This window comes from Sapajus apella, unplaced genomic scaffold, assembly GCF_009761245.1.
Source record: "Sapajus apella isolate SASKATOON/1434 unplaced genomic scaffold, GSC_monkey_1.0 scaffold32, whole genome shotgun sequence".
Lineage (NCBI taxonomy): Eukaryota > Metazoa > Chordata > Mammalia > Primates > Cebidae > Sapajus > Sapajus apella.
The window spans coordinates 13,713,677-13,732,290 of NW_022436972.1; positions in this window are offsets into that span (position 1 = coordinate 13,713,677).

Below are 18,614 nucleotides of genomic sequence, written 5' to 3' on the forward strand. Positions count from 1 at the left end.
TAACTATCAACGGCCCTCTTTAGGCAATGTTTCTCCTCAAGCCGTGTGTTCTAATCATCCTGCAAGAAAGTTCAGATTGGGGCCCACTAGTTTTATTTCAGCAAGATTTCATCAGTCCTCTAAATGTGCCGGCAACTCTCGAGCCCTCTGTTCCCTGGGCTTGCCCCCACCTCTCCTGCGGATGCTCTGGGACCCTGTTAATAATCTACTTCCAAATGGCGCCTCCGTGTCCTAACCCTTGGCCACCTCTGCCCTACCTCCAGGCCTCGTTCCCCTGCCTGCCCGGCTGAGGGACACTGGCCTCCTTTGTCACCACAATCCCTGCACTTGCTGGGGTCAAGGGCCCTGCCTCCTTCCTCCTCCATTGGGGCCCACATCCTGCTTCTCTCCTTCCACCTCAGCAAGCCTCCACTGCACTGTCTCACATTCCAGGCGCCTTCTCCCCTCCCTATTCCTTTCTTCCATCACTAGCACTGACTCTAGAAGCATGCTCAGTTAGGGTTCCAGGAGCCCGTGATTTGGGGCGTCTTGCAGTGCACCACCCAAGCACCTGTTGGTCTGGATTTCTGTAAGCTGCAGTTTTGTGTTAACTTGCAAGCTCTTTTTTCCTTCCCTCCCATGTTGATTCACATTAAAACGGTTACTGAGTTCAAACTTTGGGATGGGGGAAGGCAGTTTACTCAGCTGAGGCTGGAGATGGCCGATGGGATGGCCGAAGGGCCTTGAACCTACTGTTCCTGGACAGATGTGCATCCTCCCCAGCCTGCCTGCCACAGGCACAGGGCACTGGGCTGCAGCTAGCTTCTTCCCAAGGACTGCCGGCCAGCCACACATCTCAGGGCTGCTTACTTCTGACTGAAAATCTCTCAGCACAAACTCTCTTGAACTAGTAGGAAAATGAGAGGCTGTTAAGTACCGAGACCTCTGTGAATTGTGCCAAGAGTCCTCTGCCACCCAGCCCCAATGTACTGAAACAGACTGGAAAGGCCAGTCTTACAAAAGAGTTAAACCAAGGCCATATCACCAGGCTGCTGCAGCTGCAGATCTGACAGGCACAGGACGTTCTAGAATGGCTCCACCCTGGAGCCTCCGTCCATCAATCCCAGCACAGAATACCCAGTGCCGGGCTCTGACTGGTGCCCACAGATCCCCTCTCTAATGTCTCTGCCAGGCTCCTGCTTTGTTACCTGACTCCTAACTAGCTACAGAAACAGCACGCACTTTGCCCTGTGTCACTTACGTCTCTTGGTGTCCCACACGTCAGCATGCATGGCACAGAGAGCCCATGAGTTCAGAAAGACACAGCCTAGTGCCCCAGTTGGCTACTGTTTATCATCCATCGTGATAACTGGCATATGCTCAGGTGGCCACACAGGTTGTGTCTGCAACATCTGGCCAGTTGTCGATCTCCCCAGATGCATGGAAGTTGGCAGCACTGGTTCTTGTCTCCCTTTAGCCTCCTACAAAATGCAGTCCAGCCCCTTCCCTGGCATTTCTTCCTCGTGCAGTGTGGAAATCAGTTTCCGGCAGCCCGGCCACAGCTGCCCCAGCCTGCCTACTCTTAAAGCCCACCTGCTCCCCGACCAGTCATCCCCACGAGTGTAGCCGCTTTCATTTCTGTCCTAGCACCTTCCATCAGTGGATTTATCTCTGTCAAGTGTTCCTGCCAAGCTTTTTTTCAAGGACTGCCTTAAGCACAGCAACAGAGTACACACCACCCAGAGTCTCCCTGACAGATCCTGGATGAGTCTTCTGACCAGGCAGTTTGTATTTTAGCAAGAGGAACCCAAATTTCAAATTCCCTTCCTGGCTGGTATTTCCCTTCCTAAAATACAAGGGCGCCCCAAGAATTTCTCCCTGACTGATCCATTTTTTTCTATTACAGATGTGTACGACTTTCCTACCTCCCACCCCAGCAAATTCTTCCAACACATCTCCGTCGATAAAGTCATATTTGCCTTCTAAATCACAACGCAGAATTTTCAGAAAATTTCCATGACTTCATGGCAGGCTGCTTTTTGCAATGTCTTTTTTCCTCTGTGATTCTGCCCACTGCTGCTGGTGCCCACCTAATTCCTACCCTCACCCTCCCTGAAGAAGCAATTGGTGCTGATGGTGGAGGTGAAGAAGATGATGGTGATGACAATGGTAATGAAAGCTAACATTTCCCGGGCACTGACATCGCACCAGGCACTGACATCGCTCCGGGCACTGACATCGCACCAGACACTGTTCTAAGCACTTTACATGTAAGATTCACTAAGTCTTCCCTCTGCATCTTACTTTAGTTTTTCTGAACTCTTACCTGAGAAAACTACCAGAGTGGGCAGAGGAGGGAAGAATCCATAGTAGTGGATCAGATCAATATCAGTGTCTCTGCTGTCCTGATTTGACATGTTTTACGTTCTTTATCCCTCTATCTATAACTCCTACATATTCAGGCCTATATCTTCTTGGTCCTGAACATATAACCTTGCTTTTAAACTAAGAAGTAATATTTCATTTTTAAAACTGCATGTTTTTGTAAACGAAACATTGAATTTCCAATGGTAAATCAAGAGAACATAGATTCGGGATAAGAATGATAAGAATTCAGGATAAGAATGATTTTATTTGGGATAAAAATAGGTATTTTTAAGTCTTGCCTCTGCCAATTACTAACTTTGTGATTCTTGATGTATTTCTTAATGCTTCTGAACCTTGGATTCGTTACATGTAGAATGAAAACAATGCACACCTTGCAGAGTTTTGAAAACTGCAGGAAGCGATGTTTGCAAAGTATCTACCCTGTGGCTCTTCACCTCATAGATGCTACAGAATACCTCATCCTTTTCTAAAAACATGCCTATTGTCTCAGTGTAGCAGGTGGGTATGAAACGCACAGATTTCTCGGCCATACTTTTCTCATTGCAAAGTCTTTCCCAGAAACCAGGGGAAAACTCTTCATGTGACATACAACACAGAAGTCACCTTGTCCATAGCATACCAGAGCTGACAATTGTTATGCATTCTGCTCCAGGCAAATTGCAGGCCTAAAATAGTCCTCTGTCCTCTACTTCCCTGGAGTCTCTCAGTGAGTTTGCTTCGAGATCTGTATTAGGCTGTTCTCCCGTTGCTATAAAGAACTACCTGAGACCGGGTAATTTATAAAGAAAAGAGGCTTAATTAACTCACGGTTCTGCAGGCTGTACGGCAAGCATGATGCTGGCATCTGCTCTGCTTCTGATGAGGCCACAGGAAACTTACAATTACGGTGGAAGGCAAAGGGGAAGCACACACTTCCTATGGCCAAAGTAGAACCAAGGGTGTGGCAGAGGTGGTACCAATTTTAAATAACCAGAACTCACTATCATGAGAACAGCACCTTCGGGATGGTGCTAAACCATTCATGAGAAAAACATCTCCATGAGGCAATCACTAGGCCCCACCTTTAACACAAGGGATTACAATTCAACATGAGATTTGGTGGGGACACAGATCCAAACCGTATCAGGATCCTCAACAGGGCTTTGTCTTCTGACTTGCTTACCAGGCTCAATGTCTTCTTGACCTGAGAACACTTCAGGGTGGTGAGCACTTGAGAAAAGATTTGCAGCAGTGGCCCTCAAAATATTGTCAACAGATGGACCATCAGCATCAACATCATTTGGTAGACTGTCAGAATGCAAGTCCTCAGGCCCTACTCCAGACCCACTAAATCAGGAAGTCCGGAGATCAGGCCCAGAAATCTGTGTTTTCCCAAACCTCCAGGTGATGCTAATGAAGGCTCAGGTTTGAGAACCTCCAAACAAAACAAGTGGTGGCAGTTCCAGCATGTGGCTGCAGATCAAAGGATCCACCCCCTGGAGGCACACTGTCAGCTGGCTCCACAGATGAGGCCGCTTATTATGGAAGGAAGCCCCGTGTCTCCTCACAGAGGCGTCCTTCCCCCCACACAGCCTCCCTAGCATTTCCCCTGTTGCTGTGACTTAGAAGAGACAGGAGACCTGAGACAGGCACCCAACCCAGGTGCCCTGTTACTGCTCAAGCACAGGGTTTGGAATCTAATCTCCCAGGCACCACTCTTTATTCATCCCGACACTGGTGAAGCACTTCCAACTTGCATCTGATTTATTCTCACTCAGCATGCAGGAGAACAGGTAAACCAAAGGTGTTATCAGTAACCACCCAGTCACCCACACTCTCTCAGGTGAAGCTGTGTCCTCCACAGTCCCAGAAGCCTGGCTAACCAGTTACAATTCTCTTAAGTTGGCAGGAAGCAGGGAACAGGAAAGGTCAGCTCTCAGAACTCTGGCTGTAATTAATAACCCAAAGGACATATCCCAAATACCCTTCTTCCTTCATAGAAAATGCTCTTTTTCAAGTGCTACGGTTTGAATGCTTTTGTTCCCTTCAAAAGTCATGTTGAAACTCAATCCCCTCCAAAATTCAGCTGTTGCCAATGTGATAGTAGGAAGAAGGGGGCCTTTAAGAGGTGATCGAGTCATGAGGCCTGCTCCCTCATTAATGGAATTAAGGCCCTTTTAAAAGAGGTTTCAGCTGGGTGCAGTGGCTCACACCTGTAATCCAGCACTTTGGGAGGCTGAGGTTGGCGGATCACCTGAGGTCGGGAGCTCGAGACCAGCCTGACCAACGTGGAAAAAACCTCTACTAAAAATACAAAAATAGCCAGGCATGGGAGTGCATGCCTGTAATCCCAGCTACTCAGGAGGCTGAGGCAGGAGAATCGCTTGAACCCAGAAGGTAGAGGTTGTGGTGAGCTGAGATGGCACCATTGCACTCCAGCGTGGGCAGCAAGAGCAGCAGCGGGGGCGGGGGGCCGTGGTTTCATGAAGTTCCAGTAGCTTGCTCTCTTGCCCTTCTGCCTCCTGCCATGTGAGAGTGCAGTAAGAAACCCCACACCACATGCTGGTGACTTCATCTTGGAGTTCCCAGCCTCCAGAACTGTGAGAAATACATTTCTATTCTTTATAAGTTACTCAGTCCTTGGTATTGTTACAGCCATGCAAGTGAACTAAGGCATCAAGATTGTGGAAGAGCCAGGCACAGCAGGTGCAGTGACTCACGGCTGCAACCCCAACAGTTTGGGAGGCCAAGGCAGGGGATCACTTGAGGACAGGAGCTCAAGACTAGCCTGGGCAAAATGGCAAGACTCTGTCTAAAATTATACACACACACACACACACACACACACACACACACACACATAATTTATATATATTTTTATATATATATTAAAAATTATAAATATATATTATATATATATATATATATATGTATAAAATTTAGCTGAATGTGGTGGTATGCAGCTGTAGCTCTAGCTTCCAGGGAGGCTGGGGTGGGAGATTGCTTAAGCCCAAGAGTTTGAGCTGCAGAAACTGGTATAACATGCCTTCAGTATACTAACACTCATGCTCGGTTTTGTTTTGGCGTTGACAAGAAGTTAATTTGCTTTAGTGAAAATCCCTCATTACAGCCTTTCTATATAAATAGCTCTTTCTTGCTGTTTTAATGTGGTGCACACTATAGCCTCACAAACCTGATATTCCAATGTCATCTGCAGTGTCCTAACTAAAGTTACTGGCTTGGCCTTATTTGCACAGTTTTTGTGTCTTATTTGTTTCTTGCATTTGATTAACTAGAATATGTCTCTTTAACCCTTTTAAGATGTCAATGTCACTTGACCTAATTTATGTGTAGGAGCACTATACCATTGGTTTCCAATACTGCACACATAAGATACATACTTATGTGCAGAAAGTGTATTCCTTCAGGCTTGTAATACCCTTCACATGGAAGATTAATGAGGGAAATCATTTTCTGTATAAAAACAAAATCAAATTTGTATACTAAAATCATTTGTCTAAAAATTTAAGTTGTTTTCAAATAAAAATTAAAATGTATTCTGATATTAAAAAAAATGATGGCACCACTGCACCCCAGCCTGGGCAACAGAGTGAGATCCTGTCTCTAAAAAACAAATGAAAAAGGACTGCAGATGACCTCTTCACCCAAACCCAATGGATTTGACTGTTGGCAGCCCCACCTTCCCTCCTGCCTCCGGTAGACTCTCCAAAGGCCCTGTCTTCCTCTGACTCACCACTTCCCACCTCTGCCCTGCAACCTGGCTGCCTACGGCTTCACTTCATCTTCCAGTCTGGAGAAACCCAGAGTCCACGTTTGCAACTACCCAGTGGGGAGCTCAGTAGCCCAGAAGTTTGACTGGAAAGGCAGTGATGAGGCCGGCACAAGACAACATGAGAGAATCGTTGAAGTGATTCTGTTCTGTTAACTCTAGAAGTCAAGGGTGTTTTTTAAATCAGAAAATTTGAGAAATAAAAACTATGGAAGCGGACAGTGTAGCCAACAGGGAAGGTAACCACCTTCCTGCCTCTAGCGCCTTCATTTCCCTCTCACTAAGAAACTCGGCCCCAGGCCTCCTCCTCCTCAGCGTTTTCTTCAGTTCCATGAGCCACCAGCATCTTTCCAATTAAGTAAACCTGAGTAGGTCTCTTGCCTGCAAAGAGTCAGATGGATAACCCCTTCTCAGAACACGACTCAACTCCCAGCTCCTCCTCAAAGACCCACAGAGATCTCCTCTCAGACCTCCTTCACTTCTACCACGTGTGCATGGCCATGAGGCATCACGAAAACCCTGCAGCGGCAGAGGGACCTGCATTTGAAGACCATCTCCACCACAATTTAACTTTCTGCCCGGGAGAGGTTATTTAACTTACCTTCTGAACTGTACTTCCTGGGGATAACGAGCAACACATGCAAGGAGCCCAGTCCACTCCCTGCCAAACGCTACATACACAGCCAGTGTTCCTGTCTTCCCCAACTACTTGACGTCCCTTCTTAGCTGGGTGGTTCTTCTTGAGGCAAGGACTACGGTTTACACCTCTGTATCTAAGCACATAGGAGGTGGGCTTTGTCTTTGGTGGTGTCCTCTTGGGCCCAATCCTAATCCCAGCCATTCCCTATGGAATCTTCAGAATCTGGTTCAAACTGCAGAAGCACTCTGACCTTCAATGATTATGGCATTATTGACTATAATTGTATTTGTTGTGAGTTGTATTTGGAGCAAATGTCTCTAACCGTATTTTTTAAAGCTTTGTTTTGGTTGCTATTCTATTAATGTGCAGCTCCAGAAAAGCTATGAACTGGAAGAAAAAACCTATAAGAAATCAGAAGCAGGATGAAATTCTCTCCAAGTGTTTAATCACCCTTAGAGACATGCTATTCCTCATCATGACCTAATCTTTCTTGCTGAAACTTCATCTCATTTTCTATGACATTCTACATTTTCATAGTATGCTTTAGATAGTCTCCAAGCCACTTTTCAGCTTTCATCCCCAGCTGCTTTTACATTTTTCTCATAGCAACTCATAGTAAGCACTATGCTAAGCACTTTGCATGTATTTTTACCTCAATTCTTACAATGATTTATGACGAGCTCCTACACTATATAAACATGATTATTATTGCCATTTTATAAACGAGTAAACTGTGGCTTAGAGGTCATGTACCTTGCCCAAGGTCATGCAGCAAGTAACTAATGTTGCCAGCATCTGCACCTAAGCAATCTGTTGCCAGCATGTGGACTGCTTCAGAGACTCCATAACTTCCATAGCTTTTAAGGTTTTAATGTTCTTATTGGCCTTTCTCTCATTTCTCTTTATCCATCACGATAAATGTACACCAATATTGACAAGAACTATACTGATTGTAAGAATGGGAAAAAGAGCTTAGTGTCCGTGAGGACCATGTTTACAGCACAGAATATCTAATGAAGAGGTAATTTAAAAGAACCCAACTCATGTAATTAAATAACTGCAGGAATTACTGAACAAAGTAATTGCGGTAGCTAGAACCTCAAGCCAACACCTGACATTAAAGAATCCCTGCTTGTAAATAACAATAATTCTGATTTCTTGAGCAGCTACCATGTGCTTTTTTAGTACCAGCCACCCAGCAGCTGGCTCTCCTAGATGAGAAAATGGGAATTCAGAGTCATTAGGTGACTTGCTCACAGTCATATAGCCCCAAGTGGCAAATCTGGTATCTGTTTTATTTCGGCCTCTGTTTTAGCCCAGAGCCTGTGCTGACCACATATTCTCCAGAACCCAGTACCATCACCTGATGGCCATGGGCGACACCCCTCATCTATCTCAGAACCTTGGTGGGAGAATGGTCTGCACAGCGTCTCCCCATGACATAAAGAATTCATTCATGCCGCCTCTGCCCACATGTACCTCAGCCTTCTATTCATTTACCCGCACTTATTCAGGAAGTGGATGCCAGAATTTTAACACCTTATATTTATAGAAGGTTTTGCAGTCACAGAAGCTTTTTCGAGATGAAGCTCAGGTGAGCTTGGTAAATTAGTGAAAGGTTCCTAATTAAGTGTTCTTCCCATTTTGTCTTCCTCTCTCGTCAAAAAGTGCTATCTGCATTTAAACACACACAGAAAAAACCTCTGTTGTGGTAGAGGTTAGTAAAGACAAATTCAGACCTCATTTCTCCTCTACCAACCTGAGATGCTTCTCCCCATCCTGAAACGGAGTCTTGCTCACTCACCCAGGCTGGAGTGCAGTGGTACGATCAAGGCTCACTGCAACCTCCATCTCCCGGGTTTTTAAGCAGTTCTCTTGCCTCAGCCTCCAGAGTAGCTGGTATTACAGGCACGTGCCACCACGCCCGGCTAATTTTTGTATTTTTAGTAGAGATGGGGTTTCACCAGGTTGGCCAGACTGGTCTGTGAACTCCTGACCTCATGATCCGCCTGCCTTGGCCTCCCGAAGTGCCGGAATTACAGGTGTGAGCCACCGTGTCCGGCCTTGAGATGCTTTTTAAAGTAATCTTTTTATACCATGGTGGAGACAATTTGTAAAACACCCCCTTACTGTCTGTTGTGTCCCAAAATCCAATTTGTGAAAATACAATTGCCAGAGTGCCCCCAAATGGCTTCCATCAAATATTGGCTATCGAAAAGGCACGCGTCTGTGTAACTAAAATGACCGCAATGCCCCTTCCAATTTCCCTCGGACACATGGGGACACTACACTCAAAGCCTTGTGGCCTGAGGTTGCTTGTCGCTCACGGAGAGTAGAGGAAGCAAATGACTGGATAGCAGGAAAAAAGACAGAAATCTTTTCAAGAGCTTGTCAACGTGGGATCCAAGTGTTTCTCTCCTGGTGGCCTTTGAAATCAAGTGAACTGCTCAAGCAGAAAAGAGTTATCGGCTCCCTCATTGGGGTCTATCAGTCAGGTCACGTGTCGGGAGTTTTTTTCTGCTGCAGTGGAGGGGCTAGTATTACATCAATGGCATAAAAGAGACTTTATTCATTGAAAGCATCCAAAATAGAAATGTTTCTGTAAAAGTAATTAGACTTGAATTTAAAAGGATCAGTTCCTCATTAAGGGTTTCCTCAAAGGCTTTTTACAAGCTTACAGCTCAACTCTAATCTCTAGTGTCAGCTGTGCAAAGGAGCAATGCACAGATGCATATTCACATCCTAAGAAGTGTGTGCACTGGTTTCACCAAAAAAGCACAGCAAGGATTTCACTGTACACAAATATAAATACACGCGCCTCACCACTAGCAGCCCATCCCCCACACCAGAAATGTAGACCCAGGAGATCAAAGTCAACTCTTATAAAACCCAGAAGAAAACCCTATAGTCATGATTAGAATTATAATTGGTTATTCTCTAGCTGCCTGAAATGTCAACGGAAACCCTTAATTAATAAGTTAGTTATTAAGATCATTCATTGTAATTCCCTCTCAGTAATTTTTGGATGTTTATCGTGTATCTAGCTCTGTTCTAGGTTTCAGGATACGAAGATATGTAGGACACATTCCTGCCCTCCCAGAACTCAGTCTCAAGCAGGGTTTCTCAAAGTGTATCTGCAGTGGCTCATGCATGCAGCTAAGTGACGTAAAGCTGCAAACTATGAAGCAGCAGGTCTTGTTTTCAGATTCCTAGGACCACTAACTTGGATTTTTTTTTTTTTTCTGAAATGGAATCTCACTCTATCACCCAGGCTGGAGTGCAGTGGCACGAACTTGGCTCACTGCAACCTCTGTCTCCTGGGTTCAAGCAATTCTCCTGCCTCAGCCTCCTGAGTAGCTGGGATTACAAGCACCTGCCACCATGCTGGTTAATTTTTGTATTTTTAGTAGAGACGGGTTTCGTCATGTTGGCCAGGCTGGTCTTGAACTCCCCACCTCAGGTGATCCACCCACCTCGGCCTCCCAAAGTGCCGGGAATACAGGTGTGAGCCACTGGGCCCGGCCTGAATTGGAATCTTAATCCGAACCTCAAAGTACAGGCTCAGGAATCTTTGTGCAAGTCCTCCAGGTGACTTTCATGTACACAGAAGTTAAGTCATAGACACTGTAATTTCGAAGCATTTATAAATAATCTGTGAATGGCAAATCCTGGGCTTTTTATTGCAAACCCATCTCTTAAGGAACGGAAACCACCTGCTTCATTCTACATGAGCTCTTCATAGGGTGCTGCAGAATCAAACCTCTCCAGTTGATCACGCAGACCTCCCATGGCCCTCCCTGTCTCAGTGAGTCTCTACACTTCTCATGCCCCACAAGGCCCACCACAAGCCCCCAGCTTATCAGTGGGGGAGAGGGAACTCGCTGATGTAGGTAAGAGTTAAAAGGCATGTTGGAATCAGACCTGGGTTTGAATCCTAGCACTTTCCCTCATTGGTTGTGAAACCACAGGCAAGTTATTGGGCCTCCTGTTCCTCTGTGAAATGAAGATACTACTAGTACGCTCGGGCATAGGAGCACGAGGGCTGATGAAATAATGCATACAGAGAGCGTATACATGGTTTCACATACAGTGAGCATGTATTAAGTGTTGGTACCATGGTTACCAAAGTCCTAGGCGGAACTCTTTCGGGCTAACTGCTCAGAGCGCTCCAAAAAAAACCTCACAAAGTTCATGTGAGGTTAGCCTTTTCACTGAAAGAGCCTCAAAAGTCATAAACATGTAGGCACCTAAATGTAGGCATGAATGAACAATGGTATACTTCTAAACTGTGATGTGAAGCTTGCAAATTATAAGATTGTATAATTTGTGGCTGAGTGAGGGGGGGTAAGCAATGGTTGATATTTAAAGTAAATATTTTTTAATTGAATTTATAAAGCACACAGATATACTGCACTTAAAGCAAGCCAGATATATAAAAATCTGAACTTGTTACACATGTCTTTATCAAAGGGGACAGACCTTCAGCTCCCTAAAACATTTATGATTTTATTTACAAAATCTTTTCCCAAACACAACATTTCAGGAGGGCATCTATTACAAAGTTCAGATAGGGTTGCTAGATTTAGCAAATCAAAATGCAGCACACCCAGTTAAATTTGAATTTCAGATAAAGTTTTTTCTTTTAGTGTCATTATGTCCTGTGAAGTATTTGGCAATCCTTACTGCAAAGCATGATTGTTTTTCGCTTAAGTTCATGACTTCAGTTCAGTATTCTTAGTAAGCTTGATGTCAGGAAAAGAGAAACTGACTTGAAGTAAACTTATCATGAGGAGTCAGGTAAATTAACAAAGTTTTAAGTGCTACGAGAAATTAATTAAACCGGCTCAATCACAGGGATTAAATTAAACCCAAGCTTTTCATCAAATGTTAAGAAGTTCAAATTTCCCTGTATGCCTGGAGAAATTCCTGCTATAATCAGAGCGTTCTAAAGTGCTGTTAGTCCTAGAGGAATAAAGGGAGGAAAAGTTAACTTAAGAGAAATCAGTTATTAAGACTAGAAGCCAAGGTTCATCATGTAATCTGGGTTCAAGGTTCAAATTTGCTTTCCCAGTGCAGAAACACTGACCCAGGACTCCTTGCTGCTGTGTGATAACTAACACCCCTGTGTATGTTTTCTTTCATTCCTTTAATTTCCTCTAACCGGAGAGTGGGTAAATGCTTTTTCTCTGAGTTAAAATATTCTTCGATATACACATGCACAAAAAAGCCCTCATTTTGGAACTACCAAATAGTTTCCATGGTGAAAAGTTAAGTAGTTCTTTGGACATTTTCTACCCTTAAATAAGCTTTGCATATAGCAGGGCAATGTGGGTGGGGTGAAAATCAAGAAATTTTCAGGACCATGCACTGTATTTAAAAAAAAAAAAAAAAATGCTCACACCTGTAGTCCCAGCACTTTGGGAGGTCAAGGCAGAAGGATCACTTGAGGCCAGGAATTCAAGACCACCCTGGGCAACACAACGAGACCCCATCGCTACAGTTTTTTTTGTTTTTGTTTTTGTTTTTTTGAGATGAAGTCTCACTCTGTCACCCAGGCTGGAGTGCAGTTGCACCAACTTGACTCACTGCAACCTCTGCCTCCCGGGTTCAAGCAGTTCTCCTGACTCCTGAGCAGCTGGGATCACAGGCACGCACCATCACACCTGGCTAATTTTCGTATTTTATTTTTAGTAGAGATAGGGTTTCACCATGTTGATCAGGCTGATCTCAAGCTCCTGACCTCAGGATCCGCCCACCTCAGCCTCCAAAGCATTGGGATTACAGGCATGAGCCACCACACCCGACCTACAAAACAATTTTTCAAACTAGCTGGGTGTGGTGGCACACACCTGTAGTCCCACCTACTTGGAAGGCTGAGGTGGGAGGATGACTTGAGCCCAGAAGTCAAGGTTGCAGTGAGCCATAATTGCACTACCTGCACTCCAGCCTGCGCAACAGAGTAAGATCCTGTCTCAGAAAAAAAAAATTCTTCTGCTACTGATGTTCATGCTGGTACATTTTAATCCCTCCTAAATTAGTAGGTCGCAAAAGTTAAGAAATTATTCCACTGGAAATGAAACTACTCCAGTAATCAAAGGAAATTAGATAGGGCAGTAACAGGCAGGGCATTAAACTTGAAATCAGAACGCTTGGTTCATGTGCCCACCTCACCACTCACAGGTTGAGCGGCACTCGGCAAATTGATTTCTCTCTCTGGACCTCTTTTTCCTCATTGGTAATGTATGTGTTCCCTAAAGATCTTCTGCAGGCTGGAATTCCATGATTCTCAGTCCATTTATTTGAATTCAGATCTCTCATCTTTTACTGTAACATTTTGAAAAAAAACCCCGCAATCCCTGTTTCTGGAAGCCTGCTGTGTGGATAACACACATACCTCTCTCACCCCATTCTGAGGATGAATTCACATTCTCTTTAGAGAACACTTGGAAAACAAGTGTCAGGCAGCTCAAGAGACACACAAAGCACATGTCCAAAGGCAGAAAATGGCTTTAAACAACTATCACCATCAAAGAAGGAACTAGAATGCCGGAGAAGCAGAGCATCAGAAGGCTGCTGTTACAATTCTGGCTTCAGACATTGAAAACTGCTTAAGGTTCAAAATCCTGAGTTCATGACTATCTGAAGGAAGGGCGGGGAAACAGAGTCCTATGAGAAATTGTAGGGAAAAGAGGCTGGCCATGGAGACATGGGGAGACACTCATGGCTGCCTTCTTAACTTACAGGGCCTGCTACATGCTCACCACCACTCTCCCCTCACTCCCAGCTCAGAATCGAAGGCCAGCCACCTCTGAGACCACCTCTAGTGCCCCAGCTCCAGGTGAGTGACAGGAGAGAGGCTGGTGCTCAGCTCCGAAAGTCCTCGCTGCTGCATCCCTGACACCCTCCACGTCTGTAGCAACATGATGAATAAAAGACTTTCAGCAACATAAAGCAAAAGCGGGCTTTTCACCCTCAAATTCCTGAACAAAATCACTTTCAGAAGTGCCAGCTCTGATAAATCGCATGTCTTTTGAGTTGTTTCTTTAAGCATAGTTACGACTTGCCTAATTCACATAGTGACTGGCAACCAACCTCAAAAGGAGTTGGTGAACAATCTCTAGCCTTGGTGTTACCATGCCCCCTCTATTTCCATACAGAGGTCCATATCCTCCTTAACCACTGTTAAGAACAGTGAGAGCTTCCTTTTTTAAGGAAAACCTGGCAGCAGCAGAATAGGCACAAAGAAAAATAAAACAGTAACAATTAGGGTCTTCTAGGGCTGGTAACCCTGGTAGATACCGCTGTATTGTAGTTTCTGCGCCTAAGGAACTAAACAGACATAAGGCAAAGTTGTTATGTGGTTTCTTTTTAGGAAGATTTCCATCCAGTATGATGGAGGGAGAATTAAAAGCGTCTGTGCTGAAAGAGGTGAGCATCAGCTGTTTGACAATGCATGCCTGGGAACTGAGCTGGGGGTTCATTGACGGCGTGAAAGTACTTGGTCCCCTTCTGCCGGCCTGGACAATGAAATGTGGTGAATCTGCACACAATGAAATTTTGTTCCTCTGCCTATGGATTCATTACTGGCTTTATGAAAAGACACTCAGTATTTCTGAATTGTCAGGGCTTACCCCAGAGAAAGCTAAAGGAAAAGCTGTTCACAGGATGCCCGGGGAAGACGGTGGCTGCGGTGAATAAAAAGCATTTCTGCTGGGGCCCAGAGAAGTGGCACATTTAACTCTTTACATTAAAAAAAAAAAAATTATCCTCCTATCATTCAGCTCAGCTTTTTAATCTATTTGTAAGAGTTTTTTCCCCAGGGATTCTTCAAGCTTTTATGCAGTTCAAAATCTGAAAATTTTCAGTATGTTTCCTATTTTTTATTTTTAATGTCTGACCAAGATGCTACTGATGTTCCTGCCCCAAGTTTAGCTTGTCTTTTGGGTTACTATCATTTTCACTTTCATTGGCACTTTCTGAGAGGTAAATGTTTGCAGAGGAAATCAAGAAACATCATAAAAATCTCTGAATCACTATAAAAAGGGAACCAAGTCTCTGATAAAATGTGGTTTTTGTTACTGGGAAGGAGATCTCTTGTGCTTTAGGAATCTTTGGTTTTTTTTCCTATGCATAAAGGTACCTACAGCATCACTGAGAAGTGACTTTACCATTCCCTGTCCTCATGGTCAATGCTATATCACAGCTGAAACAATGCTGATGTAACAGCCTCGCCCAGGGAATAAAAGACAATGTGGCTGATGGAGAGTGTGTCCATGGGTCCCAAGATGACAGCAAGAGACAGATGCGTGCCCATAGATGTTTCTCAGTGTGATGTCTATATTCCTTGCAAGGCTAAATGTTATAGCCTTGTGGGAAAAAAAAAAAAAAAATCCGCTCTCCTCATCTCTCCCTGCTGGCCCATTTGGTTGGGGCTATAGATTCCCAGCTGTCTAGCAGCTGTTATTCTGCTTGTTTACAAATTCATCAGCTTTTAAGCAAGGTTCCATGGTGCCAGAGCTTCCTATAAGGCCACTCTTGAGGCGCCCTCCAAAGCAGGGGTTGTGCAGCCATTCCCTGCTATGCCAAGAGATGGCCAATGGAGCATGGAAGCAATATGCAAGGCTGCCACGGCTCCAGACCATTTCAAAATTACATCCCTGAGCCTGCTGCACCTCGATTAAAATATGCTGCGGCCTTGGGACTTCCCTACTAGGCAGGAATCAGACTCTCGAGCCCCGGCTCCGCCAAGTGTTTGATTTGCAGTCATGGGCTGTTAGGTGCCTGCCATACCACTAAATCTTACTTAGCTTGTCTCTATCATGGAGGTGAAAGTAGCAGAATGTTACACAGAGAACGAGTCCTTTAAGCGTCTGCTACTGTGTTCGATGGTTTGTTGTCTTTATGCAAAGTTCCCAAGGTAGGGAAGTGTGATGGGAAGATAAAGCGGCTGCAGGGAGGGAGAACAGGCTTTGGGATCAGCTGGGGGTGGGCTAGAATCCCAGCTCTCCCAGTTACTGGCCATGGAACCTTCAATTCCATCCTTAACCTTCACCTGTAAATTCAAAGATGAGTTCTTCTGAGGATGTAATTTAAAAGCAATGGTTCTTGACAGGTGATCCCTGGACCAGCAGCTTCAGCCTACCTGGGAACTTGCTGAAAATGCAGATTCTCAGGTCCCACCCCAGACCTGTTGAATCCAAAACTATGAGTGAGGATGGAGCCCAGCGACCTGTATTTTAACAAGTCCTCCCAGTGATGCTGATATAGTTTGAGAGGCACTAATTGAAGGCCTCTAGAATAGTTCCTGGAGAACAATCTCTAGCTCATCCTTGTAGCGATTCTGAGCAATCTAACAGTTTGAGGGATTACTGACTTGGAGTCTGTCGACTGAGCACACTGCTGGGCCCCAATAGCATCTCCACTCTCAGGCTTAGAATTCAGCCACGACTGTGCGTGCCCCCTTGTCAATTTGTACTCGGTGTAAATCAGATAATGCACAGGTCTGAATTATATGTAAGTGTATAGCAGAATGGGTAAAAGTGACCTAAAGGGGCAGCTTTCCAGACCCTGCCCACTCTCCCCCTCTCATCCCCAGTCAAACCTTCTCTATGCCAAGTGCAGGGAAGCTCTCCTGGCCATGGGGAGACACAGGGGATGCAGCCAGAGCCTCTGAAGCAGCAAATGTGAAAATTCCAAGGTTCTGTGGGAAGCTGCGTGACTGACTGCTTCTCTTTGCATTGGAAGGAAAGACCAGCCCTCGGCTGAAGCCACCAATGCTTGCCATTTTTTTGTTGGTTATTTGGTTTGTCTTTTCTTTCCTTTTTTTGTTTTTGGCTGTAAGTTGTAAAACAATTTTTTTTATCCTTTTGATGAGACCGATATCCATGTTTTGTCATGGATGCCTGGAGGGCAGAGAACATTACATGAGAAATCTGTGATATGCTGGCTCCAGTAAAACATTCTCTGGACTGGGGACTCACCCAGACATTGGGGGTGCTGGACCCTGCCTGGTGTGGAAGGAAGGCTTCTTGATAAGTTATCTCAGGGTGTATGAAACCTGTTTATCCTGGAAAAAAATTTATAAAGAAGATACCAAGTTCCTCCAGACAAGGGATATCCAAGACTTTTGTTAATGAAAAAAAAAAAAAAAAAAAAGTCTGCTTGGAGGTGATAAAGGCAGAAAATCACAAGTGGCAAATATGAAAAGGTCAAGTACCAGGTGTATTTGTCTGTTCTCACGCTGCTAATAACGCCAGACCGGGACTGGGTAATTTATAAAGGAAAGTGGTTTAATTGATTCACAGTTCGGCATGGCTGAGAGGCCTCAGGAAACTTGCAAACACATGTTTGGCAACTTGGCAACAGCAAAGTGCCGAGCAAAAGGGGCAAAGCCTCTTGTAAAACCATCAGATCTCATGACAACTCCCTCACTATCACGAGAACAACAAGAAGGTAACCACCCCCACGATTCAGTTACCTCCCACCGGGCCCCTCCCACAACATGTGGGGATTATAGGAACTACAATCCAACATTTGATTTGGGTGGGGACACAGCCAAACCACATCATCAGGCCAGAAGGAAGACAGTGCACACCACAGATGTGGCCTGGAACCTCGAGCCAAGAAATGTCACCAAATAGAGTAACAAAATAATCCATTTAATACAAATTGAACACCAAACAGCAGTCATCCATTCACTAAACAAATGTTAATTGAGCGCACACTCTGTCCTAGGCCCCTGCTGTGCCCTGGGCACACACGCAGCTGGAGACACACTGGACGGTCAACAAGGACCACGAGAGCGCAGACATCCTCGGGAGAGCCCGGAGGCGGTGATTCAAAGCTGTGGTCTGAAAGATCAGAGTCCCTTAACCAGGGATGCTGACAGGCTGGACATATAGGTGTCCTGGTGCAGGTCTGGACCCCAGAGGGAAACAGAGCAAGGCACCTCGGGGATGTGGAGAGAATTGAATGGCCATGGAGTTGATAGACCAAGTGAGGGGGACCAAGTGGTGAAATACGTAGGGACCAGCCTGGAGGGCTCCCAGGCATGCTTAGGGGCTGGCGGCATGTCCCAGGGGCTCTGGGCATTCACTGAAGGTTTGTGAGCTCTGAGCCAACTGCACCAGCACAGGTCAGTATGGCGGTGACAGACCAGGCCATGGATTCAGAACCAGATCTGAACCTGAATTCTATCACTTCTTAGCTTATATCCTTGGGCAAATTTCTCAATGTCTTTATGCTTCAATTCCCTTGTCTATAAAAGGGAAGTTTCATTATCTCATAGGGTTTCAATAAGGAATAAATGACATAAACATACTTAAAGGCTTAGTGGCCCGGCATGGTGACTCATACCTGTAATCCAGTACTCTGTGAGGCCAAGACCGATGGATCAGCTGAGGTCAGGAGTTTGAGACCAGCCTGGCCAACATAGTGAAACCCTGTGTCTCTACTAAAAATACAAAGATTAGTCGGGTGTGGTGGCACACACTCGAAATCCCAGCTACTCAGGAGGCTGAGGCAGTAGAATCACTTGAACCTGGAAGGTGGAGGTTACAGTGAGGCAAGATCACGCCATTGCACTCCAGCCTGGGCAACAGAGCAAGACTCCATCTAAAAAAAAGGCTTAACATAGTGTTCGGAACATAAATGTGTAATACATATTGGCAACTATTATTACTACTGTAACAGGGCAAATATTAACGTAGGGGTGACAGAACCTTTGCCCCTCCCCCTGCCCATCTGAGAATTCTACCCGCCCACTTTCCCCTCTTCTTTCTTTTTTCAGCAGAAGATTCTTGCTTGTTGGGGTTAGAGCTAACCAAGTCATCTAATGTA